Genomic DNA, 18,512 nt, shown 5'->3' on the forward strand with positions numbered 1-18,512 from the left:
TTAGCCAGGCTTCCTCCTCCCCCTCCAGTCCAGGTCACTCCATGATAGACATCAGTCATTAACTAGAACTGTCAATATCAGTCACACTGGGCCACATGAGCGGGTTGCTTCTGTCAACACCCACACCCTGGACATGACTCCTGTTCAATACCATGTCACTGTGCAGCAAAGCCTGCTGGAACTGCACTGCATGCTCTTGTCCTTTGTCACCTCTCTTCAGAGTTTCCTAGAGTACACACTTAGAAAGTGTCAGCTGACTTGCGTCTCAGAACACAGTGGATGCATTATAATGGTACAGAGGCCCAGGAAAGGAAGAGAGGGACAAGCAGGCAGGCAGGAGCCTAAGTGGCAGCCATCCCAAGTGACCTGTCACTCCAAAGGAAAGCCATGTCCAATCACCTACTCAGGAAACCTGGGAGTCCCTGGAAGCCCAAGCCCTTCCTCTCAGGTTTGTGCCAGGGGCTGTACAACTTCTTCCTGGGGAGCAGGATCTCCCCTCTTTCCCGCTCCCATCCCTTGACCTGCTTTCCCAGATCCACAGGCCTCTCCTGAAAAGCTGATGCTGGACAGCATAAGTGAGGATTCCTCCACCTCCACACCCTGTGCTACACCGGGAATGGATCCTGCAATAAGTGTCTGTCCTCTGCAGCCATCAAGGCCTCAGGCCAGCTCCTTCCTAATGCCTGGCTGGATCCTGTGAAGATTGGGTGACACCAGATCTTCAGGGTACACAGCTCTATTTTCTCTCTTCCTCCTCCTCCCCCGCCTCCTTTTTGAGGCAGGGATTCACTTTGTAATTCTAGCTAGCCTAGAAGCTGAATATATAGATGAGACAAGGTTAGCCCCTAACACACACACACACACAGAGCCTGGGCCTATAGCTCCAGTGCCCACAGGAGTAAGTTTTCTTAGGCATTTAAACCTGATTGGAGGGGATGATGGAGAGAAAAGCCATGTTTCCTCTTTGACACACATCTTTGAGTCATACAGTCACCCAGGAAGGAGCTCCTGGGGAAGGACAAGGAACAAGGGACTTTTTGATTCAAAATTGGGAGGACTAGGAGGGAACTTCCTTTCTCTTCCATTGGTGACATCAGGTAACTGCTCACCACACCCAGGACAAGGTAAACACTTCTCTTCCCAGACTCCTTGCCTCTCATTTTCTCCTAGATTGGAGTAGTCAGGATAGGTCATCCCACCCAGATCAATTCACTGCCGACTTTGAGAGCCTTCAGAATGTCTGGTAAGGCAGTGGTTCCTGACCTGCACTGAAGCCAGGTGCTCATGGCCCGGGTAAAACCTATTCAGGTGAGTAGGAAAGTCTTGGCAGCTGCCCTGCTTCAGGCTCACTGATGGCAATGGGCATGACCACATGATCATGGCTGAAGGCACCATTTGTTCCTGTACTCCTTCCTAATGGGTGAAGAAGTGCTATGTTCCAGATGTTGTTGTGGGTACAGCTGTGAGCAGTGCAAAGTCTCAGTGGGTGCTATGGAACTGGCACTGTATCAGGGTATCAGCAGGTAAGCAAGCAGGGCTCTGAAGACAATGATGATGGCTAGCTGGGGCTGTACTGAGTGCTAAGACTACAGTGTAAGACCCTACTTCAAAAACAGTAACAGCAAAAACAGCACATAAAAGGAAGGAGAGGGGGAGGAGGAGGGAAAGAGGGGAGGATGAATGAGGTGGGGTGAGGGATAGAGAGGCTCTAGGGTGTGAAGACTTATCAGCTCCAGGACTCGGGCAACAATTTTTGCACCTGGAAATGGTCACTGTATACCTGCTTGCTACCTGGAAAGCTGTAACATCAGGGGCTGTCGCCAGCCTCTTGCCCTTCAGCTACAGTTTTGGCAGAGGTCAGGCTTCTACACCTTGGGCTCTGCTTTCAAGCCCCTTGCCTCTCATCAGTACAACCACCACAGAGCCAGGGCTGGGCATGCGGCTCCTCAAGGACCCTCTCCATGCAGTCACCATGGGACACTAGGTTAGGGAAGTGTGAGCAGTCTCCAGGCCTGGCTCAGCTGCACAATGGCCCAGGGCAAACAAGTGTAACTTCCCCTCACTAAGAGTCTCAAAGGGCTGAAGCATGGCTCAGGACAGAGTGCAAGGCTCTGGGATCAATTCCCAGTTTTCCAGAACAGAGAGAGTGGGGTGGGAGGATGAATTGTCCCAAAAGGGGTGACAATGTCAAAAAAAAAAAAAGAGGAAATAGAAAAGTGGGAAATTGAAATGTACATTTTAAAAAAAAGAAAGAAAAGATTCTCCCGAAATCACAGAGCTTAGTAGAGGCAACTGGAAGCAAACTGGGAATACTGCTTTATTATCAGACGTGTGGTCCTTTCTGGCTATTGGGAAAACTTCTGTTTATCCTGTAAAACTCTACCACAGGGTGACCTCCAGATAACGATTCCCCTGTCTCGTCAAGTGACAGTGATTCCCTAGGTCATGATCTCTCTCTCTCTCTTTTTATTTTATTTTTTTAGTATAGAATAGAGTTTATTCAGGGCATGGGGAGGGGAGTTAAGAGGGTAGTAGAGACAGAGAGAGGCAGAGAGAGAGAGGGAGTAGAGAAGTAGAGGCCAGCCATGTGCACGTGGAGAGAGGGGGAAGGGTAGGGGGAAGGGGGAAAGGGTGAGGGGACAGAGGGATCAAGAGAGAGCAAGAGAGCCTGGGTCATGATCTCTAGGCCTTCAGCATACAATCTGCTGCTGTGAGGAACACGCTAGCTGTCGGCCTTTATTTAGGTCCCAGCAGGCTGCAGTTCCTGAGGACAAGGCCCACGTCCCTGGATGTCTTTGAACTCCTTGTGTGTCTGGCATACAGTGGGCTGAGGATCACTCACATACCGTGAAGAGCAGAGGGCCTGCCTGGGTGTGGGTTAGCAGAGTCTTTTGGAGAGCTCCTAAGACATGTATCTGTTGACTCTTCAGGGTCTTGCTGTGTAGCCAGGCTGGCTGTGATGATCCTGCTGTCTCTGCTTCCCGAATGCAGGCATTCAACATGATGCCCAGCTCTGAGACATGCATTTGAAAAGAGACAGCTGAGGGTATCAAAGAGGCCTGCTTCAAGATCCAACATCTTTTTTCCAGAACAGATCTGAGGAGACCCCCTCTGCCCATGGAGCCGGGACCCTAAGAAGTGATCATTTCCTATGCCTTTTTTGTTGTTGTTGTTTTCTGAAACTGTTTCTCTGTGTAGTCTCAGCTGGCTCAGAACTTGCTATGTAGCCCAGGCTGGCCTCCAATTCAGAGATCACTGGCCTCTGACTCGCAGGTGCTGGATTAAAGGGTGTGTACTACCATACCCAGCCACCTGCCGCTGATTCTTAGTAAGAACCATCAATGATTGCCCGTCTGTTGAGTGCCTCCCTCACCACGACCCTCACTATCTCCAGCCATGCAGCCGCTGTTGCAGGGGCCATACTACAGAAGGGGAGTAAAGGAGTGACGAGCCTGTGTTGGAACTGAGACCTGCCTCAGGTCTGCCTGGACCAGGAAGCAGCTCGCTATGCTCTCCAACACCTGTTCAGAGTGACCACTCTCCAGCAAGGCCACTTTGTACCAGGTCTTGGGGATTCTCCCACATGTGCCTCAGCTCTGCCCTTAGTCACTTCTCAGACGCACGGATGGATGGCCAGGTCTCTCCTGAGTCACCCCAAGTCTTCCCAAGAGCTGCAGTAACACTCCTTAGCATGTTCCTGTCCTTCCTAGTTCTCTGTGTCATTCGCAGCACAAATGAAGTCCTCTGCAGGGGACACTCCAGGGGCTGGCCATTAATCTCAGAAAATGCATGCGTGTACACACACCCACCCCTACCTACTTCTGGATATGGATGGACATAGTGAGTTTTCTGGTCAGAATACACTAAAAGGCTTGTAATTCCACTTTAAAAGCAAACAAATCCCTCAAAATTGTCTCCCAAATCATCTCAGAGGAAAACACCCCCAAGCCACAGCAGACACGTGACACCAGCAGGCCTGCAGGCCCAGAGCTGCAGCAAAGCCACTGGAGCCTGGAGCTGAGGATCCAGCATTAGTAAGGCCGAGAGGCTGGGGAGACTCCAGGAGGGCCCACTGCCACCAGCTTACTTGGGCCTCCCCAGGCTATCCCTGGATAAACAGAAGGCCACAGCAGCAGATGGACTGGCTGGCCTCTCCTCTCAGCACACACACACAAGCTCTTTGTGGCTTCTCTGCCAGGGTTGGGCTCAGCAAAGGAAAACCAAAGGCGCCTGGCCTCAGGACACTGAGCCACTGTTCTTCCGACTTAAGGAGAAACCACAGCTCAGGGCTGAAGGAGCCACTGTGTTCAGGTGGAAACTGGAGAGGCTGAGCCCAGAGGAGGCCGTTTGGGGGTTGCCCTAAAAAGAGGCTGTTTTCAGGCCAGGTTTCCTGCTGTCCCAACTTAACCACAAGGCTACACTCATAGGGTGAGGCCCCTGGCATCCAATCTGCTCAGGCTACAGCTCCAGCCAGCCTGTTGCTGACTACCTGTACTTTAATAGTTCAGTCTGGGGTTCTAACCCGGACAACAGGGTTGACAGCAGTTCATTCCCCTGGTTATTTTGTCTTTGTGTGCTCTTTGGCTGTCTTCAGTCCTTCGTGGCTGGACCACTTCTCCTGCTCATTTGCCTCTTTCTTGAGGCAGGGCCTCGTGCCCTCCAGGCTGGTTTTAAATGGGATATGTAACTGGGTGACCCTAAACTTCTATGCTCCTACTTCCACCTCTCAAGGGTTACAGGTATGCACTACTGTGTCCAGTTTTAGGTGGTACTAAAAATCAAACCCAAGAGCCTTATGCATGCTAGGCAAGCACTCTGCCAACTGAGCTATACCCCTTGCCTATTTTATTTTTATTATCATCATTTTGTTTGGTTAAAACAGGGCTTTTAAATCCTGACCCTCCTGCTGCAGCCTCCCAGAGTGCTGAAGCTAGCGGTACACACCTCGGCACCTAACCCCTTATCGTTATTTGCCGTGGCTGTGAATATAAAGTCGTCTATATGAAGTCACCACCAGCTCTGAATCGGGGAATAATGCCCCAGCATTCTTCAACACCTGGGCCCCTGGAGATACAGGTTTCCCCTTGTGCCTGCCTCTGCTCTAAATATGCTCCACCTTGTACTTCAAGCCGTGTCCATCTCTTCTTCCCTGGGGATGGGGTAGGGGGGTGTATTCATGCACTCGAGCCTTGCCTGACCTGTGGCTTTAAATGCCATTGCATGTTGATACCCAGCCTGTACCTGTCCCCTGAGCTCCAGACCCCTGCACCCAGCTGCTTGAAGGAAGTTGTCAGGGGTGTCCTCGGCATCAGACCTTTGAGAGCATAAGAAAAGCAGGAGGCTGGGGAACTTCAGCGAATCTCACAGGGCTCCAGAGTGGGGATGATCACACCAAGTGGTCCAAAAAGAAGCACAGAGGTAGAAGTTTTGTATCCCTCTCGGCCAGCAATGGAAGGCAGGTAGCTCCAGGGGCAGCTGCAATTCCTTGGAGAGAAAGCCCAGGTGACCCCCAGGGAGGGCCTACTACAGCACACACTCCTGAAGACAGGAGAATGAGGGGCTGGGGCCTACAAGGATCTGAATGCCTCCTTCCACTTGCTGATACCATGGCCCCAGTATTTGAGAGGCATCCGAAGGGAACATGTGAACATACTAGATGCTGAGTTTCCCTGCAACCCTGCTGTGTTCCTCAGCCCCATTCCCACTGCACTTAGCTAACTAGACAGGCATTCGCACAGAGTTCACTGAGGGTAACCAGCCCAGGATGAGTCTCTTAGCCTAGGGCTTCACAGCAGCAGGTCCTACGTCTGCAGTCACCTGCTGTCACCATCCAAGATGAAAGTTACTACAGCCTCCTCCTCTGGGAAGACCCCAGCATCTCTAAAATGCTAAGAAAGGCTCTTTATGTGTGAGCATTAGCCTCATCTGGGCTCCTGGAGGCCTAGCACACATCCAACAGCCCCTGAGGCGCAGGGCTCTGCCCAGTAGCCTTTCCCTAGTCTCCCAGACCCAGCTCTGAACTGCAGCGGCTTCTGAGACTGTCCGTCAGCAGAGCAGGCTGTCTTCACGTCTCAGCCTCACTACCCATAGGCTTAACTCACGTCACCTGGCATCTCCCAAGATGCCCTCCTCCACAGAGGAAGGACTCAATCTCTCTCCCTCCCTCCCTCTCCACCCCCTCCTCTCTGTCCCAGCCACATCCATGCTTCCTCAGCTTTATTTTCTTCTGACATTAATCACACAGGTTGCCTTCTGGACTTCCTCCTGTCTTCTGGCTGGTGTCTCGCCTTCTCTCCTGCCTCCCAAATCCATTGAGGAAGGGATCCTTGTCTTGTCGGCACATGTATCCCTGGTGTCCCACCAGGATTTGTACACTAAGTGAATGGCTGCAATTTTCCCAGGGAACTTGTGAGACCCTGAGGTGACAAGCACCGGCCATATACTTGGTGGGTGCTGGGAATCAAACCTGGGTCCTCTCCAGGAGCAGCAAGTACTCTTAACTGGTGATCTGTCTCTCCAGTCCCACAGCTTTTAAATTTTTAAAAGGTTCTAAAAAAATAAACTGTATTGTGTATTGTAGGCCAGCACGATGGCTCCAGTGGATAAAGATGCTTGCTGCCAAGTCTGACAACCTGAGTTCAATTCCCAGGACCTACGGTAGGAGAAAACCTGATCCTAAAAGTTGTTCTCTGCTTTCCACATATGCACTGTGGCAAGACCATAACCATACACACAAATTTAATACACACACACACACACACACACACACGCTATATGAAAGAGACATATATAGTACAATGGCTACTAAAATGGAATAATTACTACCATGTCATATCCTCCCCTCTTCTGCTAACCCAACCCTAAAGAGTCACTACCATCAGCTACAGCCTAAAGCTGTGCATGTGCTCTGTAAACTGCTCATCTGCTGCTTGGCGCTCCTCACCTACCCCTCTCCATCCCCTCCCCCATTCCTGGGACCCATTCTACTGTCTATTTCTACATAACTGACCTTTTCTTGTTCTGGTGCTGTTGACTGACCCAGGATCTCAACCATGCTAGGTTAGTGTTCTACAACTGAGCTATACCCTAACCCTAGCTTTTTAAATATTTTAAAAATATTTATTTTTATTACTTTTAGTTATGTGTCATATGTCTGTGTGTGGGTAGGTACACACAAGTTCGAGCCGACCAGAAGCACCAGTGTTACAGGCAGTAAGCTACCTGGCTTGGGTGCTGGGAACAAACTCAGGTCTTCTACAAGAGCAGTGACTGCTCTTCACCACTGAGTCTTCTCACCAGCTCCCTTTAAAAACTAACTGTAAAGATCTGTAGGTTAGAGGGATCGTGCAGTGGTTTCTTTCCAGATGAAGCTTTATAATGATGGCCATGACTTGGTTTTCAAGGCCTCGTGTGACCACCATGCTTGCTCTTGAGACTCCCTCAACACCTAGCCCAAGTACTCACCACAGACATCCAAGATCTGGCCTGCCCAGTGACACACTCATCTGACGTCTGAAGACTTGGTCTCAGACAAGGAAGTCTTTCCCTGCTTCAGGCTCAGCATCTAACCACCTGATTTCAACCCAAGTCTAGGTGCAGCCTACAGGCTTTGTGGCCAACGTGAATGCCAGGCAAGGGGCTCTCTACCTGGCCAGTGATAGAGTTTGGAGACTTTTGTCTCTCTATCTAGTGCCTCATACTCCCACCTGTGAAATGGGAATACAAGTATTTACCACACAAGGAGCACTTAGGCACAGGCTCCAAACACGTGGTGGTGGCCCGTGTAGCATCAGTCCCCATGCTGCCTAGGCCACCTGCTACATCGGTCCTTCTTCATGGTGGATCATAACAGCTACTATCAACTTCCCCTCTGCTGGGCCGTGGGAACCTTCAGCAGAGGTTTGTTCCTTCGATACTGTTTGCTGAGCCTTCTACTTGGGTTCTCCCTGCTTGCTTTTATGCTTTTAAACTCCCTTTATGGCTGGAATGCATGCGTGCCTCCTTGTGTGCACCTGCAGGCTCAGAGGAAGGGAACAATAGAGCCTAAGGCACCCTTCCAAGGAGAAAGAAACGTGGGAGAGCCAGTAAGCCAGGAGAGGGCTGCTGTTTGGCACTATTGGACAGGTGGAAACGGATGCACCAGCATGCAGGGGCCTGAGGACCACAGGAAGGTTGCCTGAGGCGGGGAGACTGTTTCTGGACTCACAGTCAGCCTGCATGCTGCCTGGTCCACCGGGCAGGGTGGGACTTTTCCAAGCCTCGACTCCTAGACCTTCAAGAGCTTGAGAGAGGCCCTGCCAGGGTGTTCACATGCAATACTAATACTTGATGATGTGCCTTGCCTTCAAAGAGCTTCAGGCCCCACCTAATCTGGATGTACCTGAGTGTATACCATTCTTCCCATTTCACAGATTACAAAAGCTGAGACTCTGAAAGATTGGCCCAGCAGAGGACACACAGGGTCAGGATGCTGGTCTACCTGACTCCACTTTGCATAGCCCTTCTAAATCCAGCAGAAGGTCAGCTGGATAGGGTCAGCATGTGGCTGCCCAAAGGGTAGCTTTACAGCTATGTGGGCTTCTGTGGAAAGGGAAGGAGAACCTCTGATCAGAAGGGTCTCAAGCATTTGACATCAGGATCCTGTCAGATACGAGCCCGACTCCCACCCCAGGTGCACTGCTGTTCTTCCAGTTTCTGAAGGCACCATACCATGAAAGGCACCAACTCACCCTAAACAAACCTGCTTTCTGTCGCCTTCCCCTTCCTGGGCCCCTCTTTCGGGGCCCCATGGCCCAGTCCGTGGCTAAGAAGACCAGGCGGGTAAACAAGAGCTGGCATGTTCGCTCGCCTGGAGGACAGGCTCCCCCTTGGCCGGTTTGCAAAGGGCCAGTTTTGGCGGCCCAGGCATTCAGTTTCCTTCATTAGAATGGGCCCCGAGCTGGCTGCCACTGACCTCTGGACCCATTCCATCAGAGCAGGGATGAAAGCAGAGAGAAAGGTCCCAAAGGAGCTGCCCTTCCCCAGCAGCTGGGACAGAGGTCTGAGTGGGAAGTGGGTGCAGCGCTGGACACTCCAAAGGCAACCAAAGAGAGAGGACACAAAGCCCTTTCTGAGGGCCATCAGGGACAGAGTCACAACGGTGGACCTCAAGCAAACACAGCATGAGAACCAGTCAGAGGAGAGAAGTGAGGCAGGGAGAAAGTGAGACCCTAGGAGCAGAGGCAACAACAAGAACAGGGTCCTGGTGGCACAGACCCAGCGCCAGACAGCGGGTGGGTGAGGTTCACCCGCTGCCTAAACCAAAGGCAAAGATTCCAAGTGTGAATTCTTCCAGAAACTGGGGAGGTTCTGTGTGCAGACGCACATTAGCATAACAAACACTGAGCTTTTTAGACTGAGGGTGGCAGCTTCGCCTGGGGCCTCATGTCCCTGAGGGACATTCAGACTCTTGGGAAACTGAGGGTTGCTGCTCTCTCTCTAGGGCTACCTGTTTTCTCTAGACGTCTCCTGCCTGGCTAATGGGATTGGGAATTTATCAGAAACTACAGTATGTGTGGCCAGGGGTGTGGAGGGTCTGTCTTTCAGAGCCAAGCAGTGTGTAACCCAGCAGCTGAGCTGGGGCTGGACAGCAGAGGACTGACTGTGATAGCCCACACACACATAGGAGCTGTGTGTGAGAAGGACACATGGCTGGCCAACTTCACCATTTGGTGGCTGGGTAACCTTGGAAAAATCTCTTCACCTCCCTCAACATCATTTTTAACTTAGACAATGGGTTCGAGAGGCAAGTCCTAGCAACTCAGGAGGCTGAGACATTCAAGGCTAGCCTGGGCTACAGGGAGAGAACCTGTCTTAGAATACCAAAATGCATAGATACTTTTTTTTTTTAATTACCATTTTAGGAGTTGGGAGATGAGTCAGAAGGTTAAGAACACTTGCTCTTGCAGGGGTCCTGTGTTTGATTCCCAGAGCATATATGGTCGCTCACAAAGGGCTGTAACTCCAGTTCCAAGAGAACCTGATGCCTTATCTGGCCTCCACAAGCACAGGGAACATACATGGTGCACACACATGCAGGCAAAATACCCATACATATAAAATAGACATAGCTTTTTAATTAAAAATTTAAAATATGTCTCTAATGTAGCTCAGGCTAGCCTTGAACTGCTGACCCTCCCGCCTCTCCCTCTCCAGTCCTATGAATGCACCAGGCCCGGTTTATGTCATGCTGGGGAATCAAACTCAGGAGTCATGAATGCTAAGTAAGCTCTCTGCCCACTGAGCTACATCCCAGCTGCTAAAATTTGTTTTAACAAAGCAAACCTTTGCGACGATACTTTATGTGATGGATATTAACATAAGCACTGTCTTCACAACCTGACTAATGGCACCGGAGGGAGGCGGTCTCACCCTCATCCTGCAGGTGAGAAAACAGAAGTTACAAAACACGAAGCAGCAAAGATGTGAACTGTGAACCAGGTGTCTGTGGCTAGGGGACCATTGCTGTCTGTTCCACAGGACCGTCACTGCCTCTGAGACTGAAAACAGACTGGTCAGGGCTGGGAGGCCTGGGAGAAAGTCAGCCTGAGGGTGGGGTGGGAAAGTGTCCGCAGCAGTGTCTAGGCCTGTGGTTGGTCCAGAGAACTTGTTAGGATTCTGATCCTCAAGTCGACCCAGGATTGGGGGGAAGCGAATGTGGCCTGCAATCTACACTCAGCCAGCTGACTTTGGCCAAGGTATGAGGTCAGCGGGGTGCTGCCCTCAATGCTGCCCTTACTACAGCTGTCACAGGGCCAGGGGGAAGACACCTGATCTTGAGCAGAGCTGAAGGGAGCAAACTTGAAGGAGTCTACAACCTCAGTTTCCCTCAGAGATGAAAGTATAAGCCAGCCACTGACCCATTCCCAGGGCCTAGCTGTGAATAACACCCCACCATCTATGTTCCCGTGGCAAGCAGAGTATGACACTGCCCTTTGATTACATGCTCCCAGAGGGAGGAATAAAAATAAACTAACCCTGACAATAGCAGCTGCCCTGTCAGGAGTGGGCCCACTTGGTGGAAAGGCTGTCACCAGCTGTGGCTGGCAAAGTTATGTAGTCCCCTATGCTGGCAGCTTGGGACACAGGGCTCCTCCTAGTCACACTCACACATGACTGGACAATGGGATAGCGGTCGGTCAGGCTGGGGAATCTAGCGAGGGAACAGATGAACCAGGGAATGGAGAGTGCAGGGGCTGCTGCTCTGCAGCCAGCGGACAACTTCAGGTCTCCTGCATCAGTGCCAACCTAAGAGCCCCCAACAACTTCACGTGATCCAACCAAGTGCCCAGCACGTGCCAGGATGGTACCTCCTTTATTTCTCTGCACACAGCCATGGGCCACTGTGTCCGTACATAAGCCAGGGAACTGAGATTCACTGGGGATCAAGGGTAGGGTAGTGTACGGTACAGTATGGTAAGGTAAGGTAGCAAAGCCAACAAGGGGCAGGGCTGGGGGGTCATCCTCCCCCTGCCTAGAAGTCTGGAGTCTTCCTCCCAAGGGTGATTGCTTTATAACAGGACCAAGCCCTGATGGTTTCCCTTCCCTGATGGCTTGGGCTTCACAGTTCTGGGGATGATGGTTCCTTGGAATCCTGAGCAGCAGTGGGCCACGTGCAGAGCTGGTTTCATGATCGGGCTCAACCAAGGCTTTTGTCTGGGGTCCAAAAGCTAAGGCTGAGGGCCCAACAAGAGGGCTCAGTGGGAGAAAGAGCTTGTTGCATAAACATGGAGTCCTGCATTTGATCCCTGGGATCCATATAAAGGTGGAAGGAAGGAACCCACTCCACAAAGGTGTCCTCTGACTTGAAATACACTGTGGCAAATGGAGTCTACCTCCACCCAATGCACGTACAAGCTAAGGCTCCGAAGAAGAACTTTCCATGATGTGGGGTGAGTTATGACACCAGCTAGAACTGGAGGAGCATTATCCTGATTGAGGCCTTGCAACCAGCCAGTGCTGAGGCCTTGAGACAGTCTCTTGTTTTCCTCCGAGTTACTGGGCCTGTTCCAAGATTTCAAATTCAAATGGATCCGCCTAACCCTGTCTGGTGTGCACCCATCCATATAGCTGGGTGCACTTTAAAACCACCAGGGCAGCTTGGCAAACTCCCAATGACTGGTGAAACTGCAGGTCAATTAAATCTGGTGGTTTTAAGGCTCCCCAGGTGAATCCAGTATATGTGAACTACTGGAGTACCCAGCAGACTGGGCATATGCATAAATTGCCTGGAGGTCAGAATGGAGAAATTTGTGCATGTGCAGGTTGGGTGGTCTAATTAGTAACTAGGACACACACACATGAATACAAGCCACAGGAGGAGTGGCAAGGACTATGAATATCTCAAAGTGTGTTCCAGGGGAGAAGAATGGCCTCTCTGGTCAAGTCTGAGTGCAAACATTGTATGCACACCCTGGTCCTTTTGGGGGTTCTTGGTTTGTCAAGCTCTGAGGGGTTCTGTGCTGAGGAACTGGTCTATCTCCTGGCTCTTAATGATTCCCAGGGTACTGCGCTCAGCCAAGCGCTTAGAAGTACCCCGTGTCCCATAGTGCTCTGGAGCTCTGTGCTCCTCGACAGGGAAACTGAGGATGCTGGAGGTATGATCAGAGGTTGCTGTGAGTCAGAAACCAAGCCAGGCCGGGGAGGGGTTTATTGCCTCGCCTGTACTCTTGGGGTGGGAATAGGGGTTTGGGGGGGGCACCAAGATCCTGGTGGTGAGGCTGTTAAAGTCTGGGGTAGGGAGGAGCTTGTGAGCAGCAAGTAGCAGGGGAAGGAGAGTGTGCCCCTGCTGGGAGCTGCAACATAGAGCTGTTTGCTATAGTCCCACTGGCTAATGTTTGCCATAATAACACACACGCATGCAGGCATGCATGCACGCATGCAAGCCACTTGGTTTCTGTGGAAAACAGTCCCAGGGATAAAGCCACCACCTATAGCTAGTCCTAGGAGAACAGTGGAGACGGCCAAGAGGAACTGGAACTAAAGTATGAATATTTACAGCCACCTACATTTCTTACACCATGTCTCAGTCAGGAGCCAGGACTCCCTGGCTAACACTGAAAGGCTCTGACTGTACCTCCTACGATCATTCCACCAGGCCCAGGGGCGCAGCAAGATGGTGCCCATTTCACAGACAAGCTGAGGCTGGGGGAGATTGCTAGCTCACGGTCTTATTGGGAGGGGCAGGCTGATAGGGAAACCTGGCCCCTTCTCTCATTGACACACATGATTGGTCGATCCCTGTAGCCAGTCCTAAACTAAGAACTGTCCACTTTTCAAAAGCCAGGGCATCACATATGGGTCTCCAGTGTTCCTTTTCCATCTGACCCAAAGACGAGTTACTTATCTTTCTGCTGCAGTTTTGAGACGAGTTCCTGTTTTCCAACCTGGTCTGGCCTGGACTGATCCACCTCCTGGCTCAGCAGTGGGATTACCACCACACCCAGCCCAAAGGTTGATTGTTTTCAATGGGTACCTTACACATGAACTTGAAGTGCCCTACTCCAACCCCAGTCAGGATTTAGATATTGGACAGGGCCTGGGGAGGCAGCCGTCACTCATCCTGTCTAGACTGGCACTAGGGGCACCTGCCTTTCATTCCTTCGGGAAGGTTCATCTTGAAGGTGAAAGTAGCCGGAAGGCAGGCATGAGCTTTAGCAGTTACTCATGTCAGTGTATCTGGCCCCAGCCCTGGCTCTAAGGATCACAGGAGGTCCTGTGTGCTAAAACACAGAGGCTGCCCTGAGGCCCAGTCATCATGAGCTAGGGTATCCTGGTGCAGAGGAGGGCTGCTTCCGGACAGTCTAGAGAGCTAGCAAAGCCTGCTGGAGCAGAACCAGACTCCAGCAAACATAGCAGAGGCAGGAGAGGACCTCTTATGAGGAGGCGGCGCATCAGTCTGCAGGTGGAGGACCTTGTTGCCAGAGACACTAAGTACCAGACGGGAGGCAGAGAAGATACAGATGGCTTCTTGTCAAAGGGGCAGCTCAGGGCCCTTCATCTTTTCAATAAATATTCACCCAGTAGTCCTAGTGTGCCATTCATTCCTCGAGGCACAGAGATGGACCAGAGATAGCCCTGACCTCCTGAAGCTCAGAATCAATCTAGTGACTAATAGCAATAAAAACAGTTATAGTTGGATGGGCATTTTATCAGGATTTTTCAAATAAGGATTCTAGCTACAGAGAGGCTAAGCAGTTTGCCCAGTGCCACACAGCCAACATATCTCACCGGTAGGATTCTCTTCCTGGGGTCCCTGTGTTTGTAGATGGTGTTTGTAGTGAGCTGAGAAAGGACTGGAAGGGAAGGACTGAGTAATGCCACATAGGAAGGATTTAGGCAAGACAGGGGAGAGGGCAGACTAGAGACAGGAAGTCAGCACAGGGGGCTGTCACAATAGCCAGACAAGGACCATGAAAGGCTTGGCCTGGGACTGCTGTGTTTGGTTGCATGAGTTGTGTACTGCACCAGCTCCTGGGTAGCATTCCCACCGACTGCAGGAGACTAGCTCTTCCTTGCAGTTGTATAGCCCAGGGACTTTAGGACCAGACAGACACACATGACTGGGAGTCTGGGGACAAGCCTCTCAGCTCTCTGAGTAATAGCTGTCAACCAAACCCACACTGTTATCACAAGTTTTGTTTCCTCCAGGGGAGGAAGTGGCAACTAGGCCCCAAACGCACTCCACACCACACCCTGAGCCAGTTGGGTTTGCATTTCCACAGCAAAGAGTCTGGGCTGAAAGGGGTCCCAAGAGCCACTAAGGTAGGTAAGGTACCTCTTCCCAGTGGGAGGTCCCTAAAGTCATCTCAAGACCAGAGGCACAAAGGCTCAGCAGATCGGAGATGCCATCAAGACCTAAGTTTGATCCCAAGACACACGTGGTGGAAGGAGAAAACTCCCACAGCTTGTCCTTTGATCTCCATATGTATACACACACATACACATACACACACACACACACACACACACACACTCACTCCCTTTCTGGAGTGTTTCTTATTCACTTCAAAGTTCCCTGCTCCATAGCCAGACAAAGGTCTGGTCAGGACCTCTGTCCAGGTGATGCCAACAGAGCAGGCTTAGGGGAGCACTGTTCTCCCTTGTCACTTACCCTGGGGGCTCCTGTGTTGCTCAGGTTGTGGTTCTAGGACAAATTCTTCAAACCTTTCATAGGCCAGCTGTTCCCATCCCCCAGGTTGAGACAGAGGGCGTGAGGAGAGGGAGGCCTGGGATGCAGAGAAGCTGTAGGATAAGTGGAAAGGGGCTGGCTACCCAGAGTCCTGGGTGCAGACAGGGTGAGTGACAACCCAGGCACTGCACACCTTATCTCTCAGCCCTTTCCTCAGACAAGTGCCTTAGTTGTCAGTGTCTCAGCTTCCTCACAGTGCAGTGGGCACAACGGGCTGTATAGTCTAAGCAGAAAGGATGGTGGTAGTCAGAGAAATTGGCCGTGGAAAGTGTGAGTACCTGGTTTGCATTGCAAACATTCCAACCGCCCACCCAGTCCTGTGTTTGCCTCTTGTCAAGACCTGGCTTCAATAGGAAGGTATACTATGCTGAGAGGGAAACAGCAGAAAGACAGGACAGAGAGGGATGGGAGACTGGGGAAGGAGAGAGGGAGAGAAAGCAGCTATAGTGCAAAATGTATGACTACCTAGTGAGGCCAGCCAGCAAATGGACACTAGGTCCTGCCTTGCTTCTTCCAAGAGTACAGCCCCTAATCAATCCATCTGGGTCTCCTGGGGACTATGAGGTAACCCCTGTCAACTTCCTATGGGGCAAATGGGAGGCAGTTGTCAGGAGGAGGGACCCATAGTGCTGACTGCCAGAAGCCAGGCCATGATGGACTATGGAGGATGCAGGGTAAGGCCCTAAGATAGGATAGGATAGGGACCCTTCTGCTCCCGGAGTTTACGGAGGGACCAGCCACACACTCTGGCAACACTCTCAGTCCACAAACATAGAGCGGCTGGGCAGAGCAGAGCTCCAGCAAGGCTGCTCCTGCCTCTTTCAGAGGGTGCAAGCTTGTCCCAGGGGACAGCAGGCTCCATACTTCCAACCTCCAAACTCATTCTTTACCTGGAACTATTCCAGGACAGGACAAACCCACCCCCACTGCCTGAAGACGTCAGTCTCAGGGACACTGCGTTCTGTGACCCTGCAGCCGACCCCATCAGGGCCACATCTATCCTATAAAAGCTGCTGCTGGCTGGGACTAAAGCCCAGTTGGTAGAGTGCTTGCCCAGCATGTAAGGAGCTCTGGTACATGCCTGATCCTAGCACTCAGGCTGGGGAGGGGAAGACCTGTTCAAGACCATCCTTGGGTGCTTGCTTCAGCAGCACACACACTAAAATTGGAACAATACAGGGGAGATTAGCATGGGCCCTGCGCAGGGATAATACAAAAATTCACTATTTTTAATAGTGTCCTAAATTTTTAATAAAAGTATGTGCCTTACAAAAGAGAATTTTAAAAGAAAACACTTGTCAATATAGTGAGTTCCAGGCCAGCCTAGCCCACTTGAGACCTAGCTTCCAAAACAAAAGGAAACCCAAAACCCAAAACCAAAATCCAGCTGGCCCTGATAATGCTGGCAGATGCCAGTTGGGTCCAGTCTCATCCCTATGGCAACAGCCCCTCCCTTGATGAAGACTTCCCGACTGGTTTTCCAATACAGTGTCTCTCCTTCCTTCCTTGGACTTCATTGTGGATTTTTCCCCTGACATCTGTCAAATTATTTACAATAAAAGACACATTCAGAGTTGGACCAACAAGATAGAAATAACCCGCAGAGGGAAAGGAGAGCACCGGCCACACTGACAGACAGAGCATGTGTTCACAAACCTCACCAGGGAGAGCGCGAGTTAGCTGGAGATTCCATTCCACGAGAAAAGACCCAGTGCAAAACCCGGAGAACATACTGAGCAAAGAGTTCAGATCATAAAGGCATTCTAGTGGCAGGTCTCTGGGAGTGACTGAGGTTCCTACTCAGGGCGCTTCACATGGCGTGGTGGGAATGGGGACAGAGAGGAGAGACAACCAAGCTTGGAGCAGGATATCAGGATAGTGACAGGATCTCTAAAGGCAGAGGCTCTAGCTTGTCCCTGAGGCTGAGTGTCCCATGTCACCTGGAGCTAAGCTCCTGCCTACAGTCAGGACAGGGGTCCTGCAGGTGTGTGTGGGGGGGCAGCCACCTGCCATCAGCCCAACACTAGCAGGATGGATCCAACCTGCCACTGTCTTAGAGAATTTAGCATAGATTAACAACCTCCTTCTGGAGCTGGAGAACTAGCTCAGAAGTCAAGAACATTTGTTGCTCTTGTAGAGGACGAGGGTTCAGTTCCTGGTGGCATCCATCCACATAGTGGATCATGACCATTCCTAACTTCAGTTCTCAGGGATCTGATGCCTTCTTCTGCCCTCCTTGGCACTGCACACACGAGGTACAGGGACATACGTGTAAATGAAACATCCATACATATACATTTAAAATAAATAAACCTAAACAAAAAAGTAAAGCAAAACAGATAAACAAGCCCTCTCCTCAACACAAACCTAAAATCAAACAACTCCCTCGGGGGAGAACACTCCTGCACGAGTAACTGTAGTGTAGGGAGGCAAGGCTCAGGTGAGCAAGGCCGCCTCTGTGAAGTCCTCAGAGCAGAGGGCGGGGCACTCAGCTCCCCTCATTGTTCAGGTGGACATGGAGGTGTCTGTGTGTACAAAGTGCCTAAGAGAGAGATTGAGGCAGGGACCTGAGAGGATCAAATACACCCCCAAATATGCTACTTGGACATAGGACTTTTATTGTTTTGTTTTTTGTTTTTGTTTTTTTTCTAGATAGGGCTTCATTGTGTAGTCCTGGAACTCTCTCTGTAGACCAGGCTGGCCTAGAACTAAGAGAACCCCCCCCGCCTCTGCTTCTTGAATGCTGGGATTAAAAGTGTGTGCTGTGCCACCACACCCAGCTGTCATAGGATTATTTTGAGTTAAAGGCAACAGAGAAATAGCAGACACCAGGAGCAACTTGCTGCTGCCCCATGTATGGAAAAGCAGGTCACACATCTCCCTCCGTAAAGAAGACTTGAACCAGGTCCTTTGGCTCATGCCTGTAATCCCAGCCTTAAGAGACTGAGGAAGGAGGGTTGCTATGAGTTCAAAACTGGAAGCTAGGCTACAGAAAGCCTTCATCTCAAAAAAGGAAGGGAGAAAAATAAAAAGTAAAAAGTAAATCAAAAAAGAAGAGGAAGAGGAAGAGGAGGAAGAAGAGGAAGAAGAGGAGGAAGGGGAGGAAGAGGAGGAGGAGGAAGAGGAGGAGCCCAATACCATGAATTTGTAAATTTGTGCCAAGAACAGAACAGCAAAGATGTTGGTCTTCAGTCTCAGGTAAAAGCCAAGTTCCAGGCCCAGGGCTACAGTGTGTATGTGTGTGTGTGTGTGTGTGTGTGTGTGTGTGTGTGTGTGTGTGTGT

General features: G+C 51.0%; 1 pseudogene; it reads left to right on the forward strand.

The window, feature by feature from the left end:
- The first annotated feature begins 16,364 nt into the window (after window positions 1-16,364).
- On the forward strand, window positions 16,365-16,479 carry LOC114614010 (annotated as a pseudogene).
- Window positions 16,480-18,512: the final 2,033 nt, after the last annotated feature.

The sequence above is a fragment of the Grammomys surdaster genome, unplaced genomic scaffold (genome assembly GCF_004785775.1).
Source record: "Grammomys surdaster isolate TR1022 unplaced genomic scaffold, NIH_TR_1.0 126278, whole genome shotgun sequence".
Classification (NCBI taxonomy): domain Eukaryota; kingdom Metazoa; phylum Chordata; class Mammalia; order Rodentia; family Muridae; genus Grammomys; species Grammomys surdaster.